Genomic DNA, 15,343 nt, shown 5'->3' on the forward strand with positions numbered 1-15,343 from the left:
ATCCCTGGTACCAGAAAAAAAATTACAATATTTTCAATGTATGATGGGCATATCAAAATGTAATCCATGGTAGGAAAGAATGTAACCCCATATTAAGTCAAGGAATATCTGTATATAGAGAATTGTTCAGGGCCAGGGATTTGGCTCAGTGGTTCCGCCGCCTACCTCGCACGTGCAAGGGCCTGGGTTCGATCCCCAGTACAAAAAAAAGAGAGAATTGTTCAAATGCATGTAGGACTATATAATCTGTCTAGGGAGGGGTGTGTGTGTGTGTGTGTGTGTGTGTGTGTGTGTGTCTGTCTGTCTGTCTTGCCTATTGTAGATATCTTCAACCTGGTGGTATAAAACATTTAATATAAAAATTTATTCTCTCACAATTCTGGAGGTCAGAAGTCTGAAATCTGTCACCAAGTTGAAAGATATATATCTATATCTATATACATGCTGTATCCCTCTGGAAGCTCTCAGGTAAAATTTAGTCTTTGCTTCTTCCACCTTCTGGTGGCTACCACATCCCTTGGCTTGTGGGCACAACACTCAAGTCTTTTTGTTTGTTTATTTGTTTGTTTTTGGTTTTTGAGACAGGGTCTCACTATGTAGTTGAGACTGACCTGGAACTCACTATGTAGCCCAGGCTGGTCTCGGACTCACAGCGATTCTCCTGCCTCAGCCTCCCGAGTGCTGGGATTATAGGAGTGCACTACCACGCCCGGCTAGGATTTCATTTTGTTATTATTTTATTATTATCTGCATTTTAGGTTCCATCCTGCTCCAAATTAGATGCTCAGATTAGGGTGCTTTCTGTATTTATTTTCTTATATTAACCTTTCACTCCCTTCCTGGATCATGATAACATTTAAAGTACTGACCATATTACCTGTGTAAGTAGTTTATTATCTTATTTAATCTTCATTATAATTTAATATGGATATGTATTATTAGTAATCCTATTTCAAACATGAGGAAATGGACTTCTGGAGATTGGATAATTTACCTCAAGATCATAGGTGTTAAGTAGTGGAGCCTGGAATCAAAGCAAGGAATGGTAGTTTGAGTCCACTACAGTAGAACATGTAAATTTTACTGCCTGTACTTTTTAAAAATTTTTTAAAATTAAAGTAAAATTCACATACAAAAATATTCACACATTTTGGTATACAGTTACATTAGTTTTGACATGAACATAGATATGTCACTCCCACTAAAATCAATATTTAAAAGTTTTCCCTCTCTGAAACATTTTCATAAGCCCTTTTATAGTCAGTTTCTCGTCTACTTTCCTGTAGTTGTCACCCTGACAGTTTTCTATTCCTATAGTTTTCCATTTTTTTCAGAATGCCATTTCAATAGAATGAATTCCATATGGTTTTTGAAGTCTGTTATCTTCCACTTAGCATAAAAGATTCATTCACTGGTTGAAGGACATTTGGGTTGTTTCCATTTTGCAGCAATTACGAATAAAATCACTAAAAATATTCACTTAGAAGTTTGTATATAAACATAAGCTTTCATTTCTCTTTAATATATACCTAAGTTCAGGGCTGGGGATTTAGCACAGTGGGTCTGCCGCCTGCCTTGCAAGCTCAAAGTCCCGAGTTTGATCCCTGGTACCTCCCACAAAAAATATACATATAGCTGCAATATTACTAGGTCATATGATAACTATACATTTGTAAAAAACCAAAAAACTTTTTCTTTTTTTTTTTTGAGACAGGGTCTCACTATGTAGTTGAGACTGACCTGGAACTCACTATATAGTCCAGGTTGGTCTTGAACCCACAGCGATCCTCCTGCCTCAGCCTCCTGAGTGCTGGGATTACAGGCATGCCCCAAATGCAGGGCTCCAACAAACTCTTACCTAAAGTATATTTATTATTTTTCACTCTTACCAGCTATGTATAAGATGTCCAGTTGCTCCCTACCTTTGGCCGAACCTCATAGTATCATTTTAAAATCTATTGAGGTATAATTGATACACAATAAACATTTTTTACATTTTTACACATTTTAACTCCTTTGAGATATAACTGATGCACAATAAGCTATAGATATTAAAATTACATGACTTGGTAAATTTTGACACATGTATACCCCACAAAATCATCACTACAAGCAACATAATCAGTGTGTCCACCACGCCTGGGTTTTTTTTCATAATTTCTTCTAACCAACTCCCATCCTCAACCATTGCTCTACTTTGCGTTATCTAGAAAAAATATAACTAGAATCGTATAATATTTACTTTCTTTTCATCTGGCTTCTTTCATTCAGTCTAATTATTCTGAAATTATCTAGGTAGTTATGTATAATAATAGTTCATTCTTTTTCCCCTGTGACTTGTATTCAGTTGTATGGATTCCTACAAGTCATTCATACAGCCATTCATGAACATTAGGTTGTGTCCAGATTGGGGCTATTACAAATAATGCTGCCGTGAACATTGATTGTTGTGTTTTGTTGTTGTTGTTGTTGTTTTTGTTTTTTGAGACAGGGTCTCACTATGTAGTTCAGACTGACCTGGAACTCACTATGTAGCCCAGGCTGGTCTGAACTCACAGCGATCCTCCTGCCTCAGCCTCCCGAGCGCTGGGATTACAGGCCAGCTGCCATGAACGTTGACGTACAAATCTACATGCAGACATACTCTCGTTTCTCTTGGGGACTGTCATGGCTTAGATGTTCCCTCAAAGTCTCATGATTTTTCAGAGGCAAAGTCTAGGGTGCGATTGACTGTGGTGGGGCTGGGCCCAAGGTGCTGGGGTTAAGGGTGTGAGTCTCACGCACACTACATAGTCCGGGTGAGATAAAAAGGGCAGGGAGACACTGTTAAGGCCCATAGTTGCTTTTCGCTGCTTCCACTTCCATAAACTATCTGCTCCTCTGCCACCCTGCCTTGGAGCCAGCTGATTATGGACTGAAACCTCTACAAATTGTAAACCCAGTAAAACTTTCCCCCTCTGACTTGGGGCGCCAGGTATTCTGTCTCAGCAATGAGAAAAGTCACTAGCGCAGGGACACACTGAATAAAAGAACGGATGGATCACACCGTATAGTAGTACATGTTCAACTTTTTTGCTAGTTTGTTTCTTTGAGGCAGGGTCTCACTATTTAGCCCAGGCTGGCCTTGAACTTGCGGCAATTTTCTTGCCTCCCAAGTGTTGGGATTACAGGTTTGCACCCCCATAACTGGAGTCTATTCAACTTTTTAAGAAACGGCTAGTCAAGCACTGTGGCATATACTCATAATCCCTGCTGTTCAGGACTCTGAGGCAGGAGGTTTGAAATTTAAAGCCAGCTGATGGGCCGGGGATTTAGCTTGGTGGTTCCGAGGCCTGCCTTGCAAGTGCCAAGACCCGAGTTCAATCCCCTGTAACAACAACAACAAAAAAAGCCAGCTGAGCAAGACTCTGTTCACCTTAGCAAGACCCTGCCTCAAAATAAATAGATAAAAAATAAAAATAAAAAGGGCTGGGGGAAATGTTGGGAAGATGGCAGAGTGGTGAACAGCAGAAAAACGGCCTCTGAGACTTGAACTCCAGATGCTGGAATATAGCAACTTGAAGAAAAGAAAAAGGAGGGAAGTGGGTCCCTAGGACCCAGCAAGGATCTGAAGTGAGACTTGAAGTCCATGGGGAGAGCAAGGAGAGACTTCAATGAAGAAGGAGGTGGCAAGTGGGGCTTCCTTCCGAGCTCTGACTCATTGCATGGGAGGGGTGGCTCGAACCTGCAGATACATGGTGACTACTGGAGACCCCAGAGGCCCCAGTGGAGGAATGCACCAGTGGGATGAACAGTAGCTTCAGCAGACTGCAGTGGCTGGTGAGTTGTTTGGGTTCAAATGTCCCCCAAGAGCAGGGGATTGGCTGGAGAAGGGCCTACTGAGCTCAGAATTTAGAGCAGCTGTGGGCTGGCTCCATCAGGGTGAAGCAGAACTGAGTTCAAATTGGCAGAAGGTCAAGGAGCAGAGGACAAACCAGCAGGAAGCCACGTTGAAGCTGGCAGGAGACACATGGAATGTTTCAGGATGAACAACTCTGGTTCCAGCCTCACAGCCAGAAACTAGCCTGTGCTTTAGAACTAAAGGTGAAGACTTGCTGGGATATCCACTGCCCTGCCATAAACCTACTGACCGACTGACTTGTTGGGAATAATCAACATGGGGCTGGCTTTGTATGCCCAACTTGTTACCAGTGACAGCAGAGACACATCTTGAAGTGAACATTGCTTTTCTTATTTTCTTCTTCTTGATTATTAGTTCTTATTTTTATATAAGTGTGAACAATGTTTCTAGTTTTTTTTGTTGTTGTTTTGTTCTGTTCTTGTTTTTATTTCCTCCTCTTTCCTCTTTTTCGCCAGTTTCCTAAAGTTTATGTAATCTTTCGTTTGTTTGTTTGTTTGTCTTTTTAATATTTATTTTTCCCCATGCCGCCACCCCCACCCCTCAGTGTAGATATCCTTTGTCCTCTAGCCTTGGTTTTTGTTTGTTTGTTTTGGTTTTTTGAGACAGGGTCTCACTATGTAGTTGAGACTGCCCTGGAACTCACTATGTAGCCCATGCTGGTCTTGAACTCACAGCAATCCTCCTGCCTCAGCCTCCTGAGTGCTGGGACTACAGGTATGCACTACCATGCCTGGCCTAGCCTTGTTTTTAATATCTTTCTCTTCTTCTATTTTTCTATTTTTCCCCCATAACCCTTTTTAAATTTTCACCCCAAAGGTGAAAATACCGAGGGCATATTTATTGTATACAATATTTTATTTGTTTTAGATTTTTTTGTATAACTACAAATCTAGTTCAGCTGGGCATGGTGGCACACGCCTGTAATCCCAGCACTCGGGAGGCTGAGGGAGGAGGATCGCTGCGAGTTTGAGACCAGCCTGAGCTACATAGTGAGTTCCAGGTCAGTCTCCACTACATAGTGAGACCCTGTCTCAAAAAAACCAAAAAATAAATTTTAAAAAAATCTAGTTCATACAGTTAGAAGTGGCAAATTAATACTTACCACAGTTTGTCATTTTCTAGGCTGTGTTTGATGCTGATTATTATTGCCTATTATACTACTTTAACCAAGGTAACATAGTTGTTCTAATCAGTCATTCTTCCTGCTGTGTCAGGACTGAGATTGCCTAAAAGTCATAAACAGCACTATTGACCAGTGCCAAAGAACCAGGGGCTGGGCCAAATAGGCAGCAGTTTCTCATCCCCAATAAATTAAAGAGGTGGGATCTTGCAACAGACTCACAACCTAAAAGCCAGCTATACCTGGAAGACGTTTCTGAGAAGTAATCATTTCCTGAGGGTTCTAAATACTAGCAACAAAGCTACTTGCCATAAATAATTTACAAGCATCAATCCATGAATTAAATTTTTAAAAAAAGAAAAAGAAAATGAGAAGACACTTAAGCAAGATGCAAACCCACACTTCCAGCTCATCAAAGGCAAACTCAGGGTGCAATGAGGTAGAACAATTTGAAACCCACTTACCTGGACTCTGAAGCAGTAATAGTAGAAGTAACAAAGCAGATGAATGAGGACGTAGAGAAAAATCAGAAGTAGTTTCTTAGATAACTACAAAGATAGTGACCTTAATAAAAGACATGATTAGTTCAGGGCACGGTGGCACACACCTGTAATCCCAACACTTGGGAGGCTGAGGCAGGAGGATCACTGAGTTTGAGACCAGCCTGGGTCTCAAACTCATAGTGAGTTCCAGGTCAGACTCAACTACATAGTGACACCCTGTGTCAAAAAGCAAAACAAGGGCCGGGGATTTAGCTCAAGTACAAGGACCCGAGTTCGATCCCTGGTACCCCTAAAAACAAAACAAAACAAAACAAAAAGACATGATTAGCGACTCCACGGCAGATTCAGATAAAAAAAATAGAGGAGCTTAGGAAAATGATAGAAACCATGAACGCCCAACAAAAGAAAGAAATGGAATCCATGAAACAGATTCAAACAGATATCCAGGAGATATCTAAGGAGAGAATATCAGACATAGAAGACAGGATTGTGGTTAGTGATCATGAAAAGAAACATTTCTTAAAAATATCAAGGGACCATGAAAAATTAATTCAACAGCTTCTAGATGATGTAAAGAATAACAACATAAGATGGATCAGAGTTAATGAAAAAAGCAGGAGATAGTGCAAACAACATAAAAAAACCTGTTCACAAAAGTAGTAGCAGAAACTTCCCAAGCAGGGAAAAAGAATTTGACATACAGACAGAAAAGTGAGGCATACAGAATTCCAATTACCCATGATAAAAAAATATATAAATATATATAATAGTTAAGATTTCAGAAATTCAACACAAGCACAGAATATTGAAAGCTGTCAGAGAAAAGAAACAAATCACCATCTGTAAAGAAAAGCCCATCGGGTCACAGCAGACTTTTTAAAACAAATCCTCAAGTCAAGAAAAGTCTGCAGTGAGGTATTTCAAGCCCTAAAAGAAAACAGTCTCCAACTTAGATTGACGTACCCCACAAAACTATCTTTCAAAATTGATGGAGAAATAAGGCACTTGCACAACAAAGAACACCTGAAGAAATTCATGACCACCAAACCAACACTGCAAAAGGCTCTGAAGGACATTCCAGAAAGAGACAATGAGGACTACAAGTCCATGCACCCCAACAGGATGAATCCACCAGGCAACGCAAGCAATTAAACGGGGAGAAAAAGTAAACCAACAATAGGAAAATAATATGACAAGAGTGAGTCAATACACATCAGTTATAACCATCAATGTCATGGCCTGCATTCACCAATCAAAAGAAACGGACTGGCAGAATTGATCAAAAAGCAAGATTCAACAATACGCTGCATACAAGAAACAAACTTAATTCAAAAAGAAATTCATACACTGAAAGTCAAAGGATGGAAAACAATACCCACGTGACAGGAATCCAGAAAAAAAACAAGGTTAGCTATTTTATTTGCAGACAAAGTGGATTTTAAGTCAAGACTGATTAAGAGAGACAAAGAAGGTCGTAATACCTCTGTAAAGGGAACAATCCAAGAGGAAGAGAAAACAATCATTAATGTACATGTAATAATCACCAGCACAACCAACTATATGAAACAAATATTAACAGACATGAAAAATCAAATAAGCACCGATACAACTGTGATCAGGTACCTCAACACCTGCTCTTACAAACAGACAGATCAACTACATAAAAACTCAACAAAAAAATAGCAGAACTGAACCACACTTTTGAACAAATGGACTTAGATGTCTACAGAGTGCTTCACCCTATAACATCAGAATACACGTTCTTCTCAGCCACACATGGGACATTCTCCAAAATAGATCACATACTAACTCATACAGCATGCTTAAGTAAATGCAAAGGAATTGAAATTATCGGATGCATATTATCAGACCTGTAATTAACAGCACTGAAATGTTATTATCAAATTGGAAATCAATGGCAAAAGGAACAAGAAGAACTTCATAAACACATGGAAATTAAATGACGCCCCCCCCAACAACCAATGGGTCATAGATGAAATTAAAGAAGAAATTAGACAGTTTCTACAAATACATGATAATGCCAATAAAACATACCACAATTTATAGAATGCAATGAAAGCAGGCATAGAGGGACACAGATAGCAGGGAATTCCCATATCAGAAAAACAGAGTTCAAATAAATAACCTAAGATTGAACCTCAAGCTTCTAGAAAACAAAGAAGAAGTCAAGCCCAAAGCTTGTACAAGGAGTAAATTATAAAGATAAGAGCAGAAATTAATGCAATGGAGACTAAGAAAACAATACAAAGAATCAATGAATCACATGGTTCTTTGCAACATTAAATGCATTTGACAAACCCTTAGCCAACCTTTTCAAAAAGTGGAAAGAAAAGACCTAAATCTATGCAATTAGGAATGCAAAGGGTAAAATCACAGCAGATCCTGCAGAAATCCAGAGATCATCAAGACCTAGAGAACCTGTGTTCTAATAAGATGGAAAACACAACGAAATGGACAGAGTCATAGATACATATGAATTACCAAGGCTGAATGAAGATATAAAAATTCTAAATAAATCAATATCAGTCAATGAAATTGAAGATATAATTAAAAACCTACCAATGAAGAAAATCCTAGGCTCTGACAGATGCATTCCTGAACTCCACAAGAAATTTAGGGAAGAACTGATTCTACTACTTCTCAAACTCTTTAATGAAATTGAAAGGGAAGCAATACTCCCAAATTCCTTCTTGGAAGCAAGCATTACCCTAATTCCAAAGCAAGAGAAGGATCCAGCCAAAAATGGAGACTTGCAGGCCAATCTCTCTAAATGAACATAGATGCAAAAATTTTCAGTAAGATACTGGCAAACAGAACACAGCAAATTATCAAGAGGGCTATACACCATGACAAAGTTGGATTGATCCCAGGGATGCAGGGATGGTTCAACATATGCAAATCAATAAATGTAATACACCGTATTAACAGAGCCAAAGATAAAAACCATATGATCATCTCAATAGATGCAGGAAAAGCATTTGACAAAGCCCAAGACCCATTCGTGATAAAGAAAAAAATGACCAAATATTGGAATAGATGGTCTTTATCTCAATCTGATAAAAGCCATCTATGGCAAAACAACAGCCAACATCATACTAAATGGACAAAAATTGAAAGCTTTCACTCTAAAATCAGGAACAAGACAAGGATGTCCAGTGTCGCCACTCTTATTCAATATAGTTCTCGAAACCATTAGCCAGAGCAATTTGACAAGAGAAAGAAATAAAAGGAATAAGGACAGGAAAGGAAGAAATTAAATTATCATTATTTGTGGATGACATGATTCTCTAGAAGACCTTCAAAACTCCACCAAAAGACTACTAGATTTAATAACCAAATTCAGTAGCATAGCTGGATACAAAGTCAACACTCAAAAATCAGTAGCCTTCCTGTACACATATAACAAACTCAAAAAAAAAAAATCACTGGGAGAGAAATTAGAGAAACAAAACCTTTCACAATAACATCCCCCAAAATAAAATACATAGAAATCAATCTAATGAGGAAGTAAAAGAACCTTTCCATGGAAAATTGCACTACTCTGAAAAAGGAGATTGAAGAAGATATTAGAAAATGGAAAGATATCCCTTGTTCTTGGATAAGAAGAACCAATACAGTGAAAATGACAGTATTTTCCAAAACCATTATACAAATTTAATGCAATCCCAATCAAATTCCAATATATCTCATAGATTAAGAGAAAACAATCCAAAAATTCATTTGGAACCTCAAGAGACCTAGAATAGCAAAAGCAATTTTGGGCAACAAGGGCAAGTCAGGGGGCCTCACAATCCCTGACTTGAAATCATACTACAAAGCAACTGTGATAGAAATAACATGGTGTTGGCCAAAAAAAAAAAAAACAACAAAAAACCCAAAACAAAACAGACCTGAGAATGAATGGAACAGATTAGAAGATGCAGAAACAACTCCAGACATACTCAGCCACCTTATCTTTGACAAAGGAGCCAAACACCTTCACTGGAAGAAAGCCTCTTTAGTAAGTGGTGCTGGGAAAAATGTCTTTCCCTATGCCAAAAATTAAAACTAGACCCATATCTCTCACCATGCAGTAAACTAAAAGTCAGAATGGATCAAAGATCTAAGCATTAAAATAGAAACACTAAATATGCAGGAAGATAGAAGGGGTAGAACACTTGAAGCCATTTGTGTAGGCAAAGACTTCATGAACAAAACCCTGACCACACAGGAATTATTACAGAGAATCCACAACTGAGACCTCATTAAAAACCTTTTGCACAGCAAGAGAAACCACCAAAAGAGTACAAAAGAGTAAAGAGACAACCCACGGTGTGGGAAATTTTTTTTTCCAGCTGTTGCTCAAAGGATGACTTATCTAGAATATATAAAGAACTAAAAAAAAAAAAAATCAGGCTCCTCAAATTCAAAGATCCAATCCAAATATGGGCATTTGAAGTGAACAGACACTTCTCAGAGGAAGAAGTAGAAATGGCAAATAAATATATGAAAAATTATTCAACATCACTCGTCCTTCAAGAGATGCAAATTAAAACAAAACTGAGATTCCAACTCATTCCAGGAGGAATAATCATCATCAAGAAATCAACCAATAGCAAATGCTGGTGGGGCTGTGGAGAAAAAAGAACCCTTCTGCACTGTTGGTGGGAGTGCAGACTGGTGCAACCACTGTGGAAATCAGTGTGCAGAGACCTCAAAAAACTAAAACTACAGATTCCATTTGACCAAGCTATTCCCCTTCCTGGAATTTTCCCAAAGAATTAAAAGCATCATACCATACTGATATATGTACCCTCAAGTTTATAGTGGCAGTTTGTAATAGCTAAATCTTGGAAACAGCACAAATGCCCATCAACTGATGAATAGATAAGACATGAAGGGCTGGGGATTTAGCGCAGCGGTTCGGTGGCCTGCCTTGCAAGCGCAAGGACCTGAGTTCAATCCCCAGTACCTCCCCCCAAAAAAGAAGATGCGTTTTTATGTTTTTATACAATGGAATAGTACTCTGCCATGAAGAAGGATAACCCTGAGACATTTAAAGCTAAATGGATGCACCTTGAGACCATACTCTAAGTGAGATAAATCAGACACGCATGTCTTATTATACCGTATTATTTCTCTGGTATGAAAAACTGAAAATGGAAATAAGGACACTAATGTATAATAGATAATGTGAAATTGGAAGAAAATGTTCCAATGAGAAGGCAAACGAGGGAGGGGAAAGGGAGAAAGGAAAGAAGGGACAAAGAAAAATAGAGAATAGAAGGAAAAATGGAAACAGAACTTTTTAAATCAGGAGGGGAAGAGGGTTAAAGGGAAGGGAGGGGAACCGGCAAAATGAAGCAAGATATATCACGTACAGTACAAATCCCCTATGATAAATGTTACCATTATGTGTATCTAAAATTACCAATAAATGTTGTGCTTCAGAGTAAAAATAAAAAGGGCTGGGATGTAGCTCTGTGCTGGAATGCTCCTGGGTTCAATCCCCAGTTTTATAAAACAACAGACTCTGGTTTTATAGTGGTCTTGTATCATATGAACATATTAAATAATGGTAGCTTTTAGTAAATTATGAGTTTTTACAAAGACAAACATTCTTGTTTGTAAATAGAAAGCATTTTATTTCTCCCTTTCCATCTTTTTTCCCCCCAGTATCAGGTATTTAACCAAGGGTCTTCATACTAAGCTGCATCCAACCCCACCCTTTATATTGTTATTCTGAGATAGGGTCTCACTAAATTGCCCAGTCAGGGCTTGAAGTCACAATCCTCCTGTCTCAGCCTCCCAAAGTGTTGGGATAACAGGAATATGCCACCATACCTGGCATGATTAAGTTATTAATTAAATTTATTTAAAAATTGTTTTAAAATATATATTTGCTGGTGCATATTTTATAAAATATTGGGTTTTAATGTGTCATTTTCATGCATGTACATAATATATTTTGATCATGCACTCCTTTCTTTAAGTTAAATTTATGTGATATAACATAATGAATGGTCCAATTTCATTCATTTACCTGTGGATATCCAGTTTTCCCCACACTATTTGTTAAAAAGAGTTATTTCCTCATTAAAAACATTTTTTGAGGCAGGGTCTCACTATGCAGCTCAGGCAGGCCTCAAATTCCTGGAGATCTTCCTGTCTCAGCCTCCTGAACACTGGAATAACAAGCATGTGCTACCACTCCCAGCATGTGTCATTTCCTCATTGAATGCTCTTGGTATCCTTGACAAAAATCATTTGAACGTATACGCAAGAGTTTATTGTTGACCTCTCTATTCTATTCCATTAGTCTGTGTATGTCTTTGTTAGTACCCCATTGTTTTGTTTCTGTACCTTTAATACATTTGAAATCAGGAAGTTAGAAATTTCCAATTTTGTTCTTTTTAAAAATTGTTTCACTTATTTGGGGTTTCTTTATATTTCCTGTGAATTTTAGGGTAGAATTTTCCTTCTTTTTTTTTCTTCTCTCTTGCTGTCTCTCTTGTTTTTTGTTTGTTTGTTTTTTATTGAGACAGGCTGCATTGAATTCACCATGTAGCCCAGGTTGGTTTTGAACTCATGATCCTCTTGAACTCGTGATCCTCTTGCTTCAGCCTTGGAGTATGGGAGTAACAGATGTGCACGACTATACCCGGCTAAGATGGGTTTTTCTTTTTTCTTTCTTTTTTTTTTTTTTTTGAGTACCAGGACTCAAACTCAGGATCTTGCTTTTGTCAGGCAGATGCTGTGCTGCTGAGCTACACCCCTTGATCTTTCTATTTCTGCAAAAAATGCCATTGGGCTGGGCGTGGTGGTGCATGCTTGTAATCCCGGCAGTCGGGAAGCTGAGGCAGGAGGATCACTGTGAGTTGAAGACCAGTCTGCCGCTACATAGTGAGTTCCAGGTCAGTATCAACTACATAGTGAGACCATGACTCAAAAAACAAAGAAACAAAACAAAACAAAAAAATAAATTCTGAGACAGATCTTGCTAAATTACTAAGTTTTCCAGGTTGGACTCAGAATTGTGATTCTCCTGCCCCACTCTCCCAGAATGCTGGGCTTACAGGTGTTCACCACCATATCGGACTTGTATGAAATCTTTAGTGTTTTCTACATATAAGATTATGTTATTTGTGTACACAGATAATTTTCCTTCTTTCCAATTTGGATGCATTTTATTTTTCCTTGCTAACTGCTATGTCTAGCAATAGATATTATGGCTATGATATTACCTGTGAGCTTCATATATGGCCTTATGTATGTTTAGGAAGACTTCTTTCCATTCCTAGTTGTGTTTTTATTATGAAGGGTATTAATTTTTTGTTTGTTTTTGGTTTTTTTTGAGACAGGGTCTTGCTGTGTAGGCCAGGCTGGCCTTCAACTAACTATGTAGCCCAGGCTGGCCTCCACATTAAGGGCAATTCTGCCTCAGCCTCCTGAGTGCTGGGATTACAGGCATCTGCCACCACACCTGGATTTTGGGTGTTAACTTTTGTCAGATGTTTTTCTGTATCAACTGAGACGATCATTTTGTTAATTTGGTGTATTATATTGATTTATTTACATATGTCTGAACCAGCCTTGCATTCCAGGAACAACTATCCTTTATATATGCTGTTGAATTATTTGCTAGTATTTTGTTGAGATTTTAATTTTTTGCATAAATATTAGTGAGGGGTGTTGAGCTGTAGTTGTCTTGCGGTGCCTTGGCTTGGCTTTGTTATTAATAATGGCCTCAAAAAATGAGTTGGGAAGTGTTTCTTCCTCTTCAGTTGTTCTGGAGAACTTATGATAAGGTGGTAGTATTTTTTTCCTTGACCATCAAGCTTTGTGTTAGTTTGTAATGATTTTCATTATGTGGCTCAGAAAATTTTGTCTCTACTCTCTTGTGTTCTTGACTTAAATTATTGCTGCAACTGTCATTGCTGGATTTCCATCACTTAATATCTGATACTCTTTATGCATGATAATTTGATTTATAAAATCCATATCTGACTTTTACTATGAGGAGGGGCAGAGCTCATTTGATTTATCTGAAATAAAAATTAAATAATAATTGATAAAGTTGGAAAAGGTAGACCAGTGGTTCTTAACTCTGTGATTTACTGTCACCTACTGGGACTTCTTAAAATGATATTCATAAACTACACTCAGACTTTAAAACATCTAACATACATGAAAATAATTTAGAATAGGATGCATTTTAACGTGTAAGTTCCAGGTCAAACTTCACTAGAAGTAGAAACTTACATGTATGACTACAACTAAAATAAATGTGAAAGCTACAAATATAGGCTGATAAAAATCTAACTTTAGTCAGTCATGGTTGTGCACGCCTGTAATCCTGGCACTTTGGAGGCCAAGATGTGAGGATCAATGAGTTTGGCCAGCCTGGGCTACCTCGTGAGTTCAAAACCAGCCTGAACTACATAGCAAGACCTTGTTTCAAAAACAGCTCCCCCCAAAAAAAATCCAACTTCGTTGTATCAACACTAAATACTATTAAGATTAATGTACTGTCTATATTTTTCAAGCAGTTTGAGCCAGGCGTGGTGTCATTGCCTGTAAGCCCAGCACTTGGGAGGCTGAGGCAGGAGAAAGCCACGAATTTGAGGCAGCCTGAGTTACATAGTAAGTTGAAGGCCAGCTTGAACGACATAGTGAGACTTTGTTTCAAAAAACAACAAAACAAAACAAAGGAGTTTGGTTCTAGGCTTGGATAATTATGTTTTGTTTTTGTTTTTGTTTTTTCTGATGCAGGAGACTGATCCCAGGGCCCTGTGCGTGCTAAACACACATTCTACTACTGAGCTATACAAACAGATTTTTAACCTACACGAATGTCCCATGGGACTTTCAGTAGGATGTGGGACAGTTCTTCATTGTGAGGGACTGTCCATTGTTCTACAGAATGAGCTAGCATCCCTTAGTATCTTTTACTAAATGCCAGGCATACACCCTTCCAATCATTGTGACAGTCAAAAGTGGCTCCACAAATTTCCAAATGCTACATATGAAGCAGCACTTTTCCCCATAAAGAACTTCTAGTTCTTTATGACAAATGGGAGAAATCTGCTGATAGATTGTTGAGCAACGAAAATAAGGAATTAAAAGCCATGTTTGAAAGATGGGAGTGGTGGCACATCACTACAATCCCAGAATACGGAAGGCCGAGGCCGGAGGGTCAGAGCTCAAGGCCAGCCTGAATTACACAGTAAGTTCAAGGCCAGCCTGGATATATATAGTGAGACCCTGTCTCAAAAACAAAAACCAAAAACAAGCAACCAACCAAACAAAAACCCAAGCAGCTTTCTGGTGCGTACTTTTCCTCCAGGTCTGAGGGCCAAGTAAATAAAGAATCAACTTGTATTTTTTCTCTTTTCTTTAGCAGCATCATTTTACAGATGAGGCAGAGAAGGTTTATAATGCTAAGAACTAAAAGTTGTTTTGTTTTGTACCAGGGATCGAACTCAGGAACTTGCACTTGTAAGGCAGGTGTAGTGCCACTGAGCTAAATCCTGGCCCAGGACTAAAAGTCTTAATGAAAGAGTTGATGAAGGTTAATGAAAGAGTTAAAATTAGAATACAAGTATAACTTCAAGACCAGTGCATTTTCCATTGTATCATGGCATGGCTGGGATGATGAAAGCAGAAAAAGACATTTTTTATTTTGCAGTACTGAGGGATTAAACTTAGGGCCTCAAGCATGCTGGGCAAGCAATTTACCACTTAATTATATTCCCAGCCCTTTTAAAATTATGACATAGAGAGGAATTTTTTTAGCAGGGCAAATCTGCGACCCACTGT

The 15,343-nt window shown here is 38.4% G+C and overlaps 2 protein-coding genes across 4 annotated transcripts in view; one reads left to right on the forward strand and one right to left on the reverse strand.

Moving 5' to 3' along the window:
• Window positions 1-15,343, reverse strand: part of Larp4 (La ribonucleoprotein 4) — a 167,994-nt gene that overhangs the window by 90,349 nt on the left and 62,302 nt on the right. The gene's annotated exons all lie outside the window — the stretch shown is intronic.
• The window catches only part of Fam186a (family with sequence similarity 186 member A), an 81,655-nt gene that overhangs the window by 18,094 nt on the left and 48,218 nt on the right, over window positions 1-15,343 (forward strand). The window lies entirely within an intron of this gene.

The sequence above is a fragment of the Fukomys damarensis genome, unplaced genomic scaffold (genome assembly GCF_012274545.1).
Source record: "Fukomys damarensis isolate Sample0158 unplaced genomic scaffold, DMR_v1.0_HiC HiC_scaffold_15, whole genome shotgun sequence".
NCBI classification, from domain to species: Eukaryota; Metazoa; Chordata; class Mammalia; order Rodentia; family Bathyergidae; genus Fukomys; species Fukomys damarensis.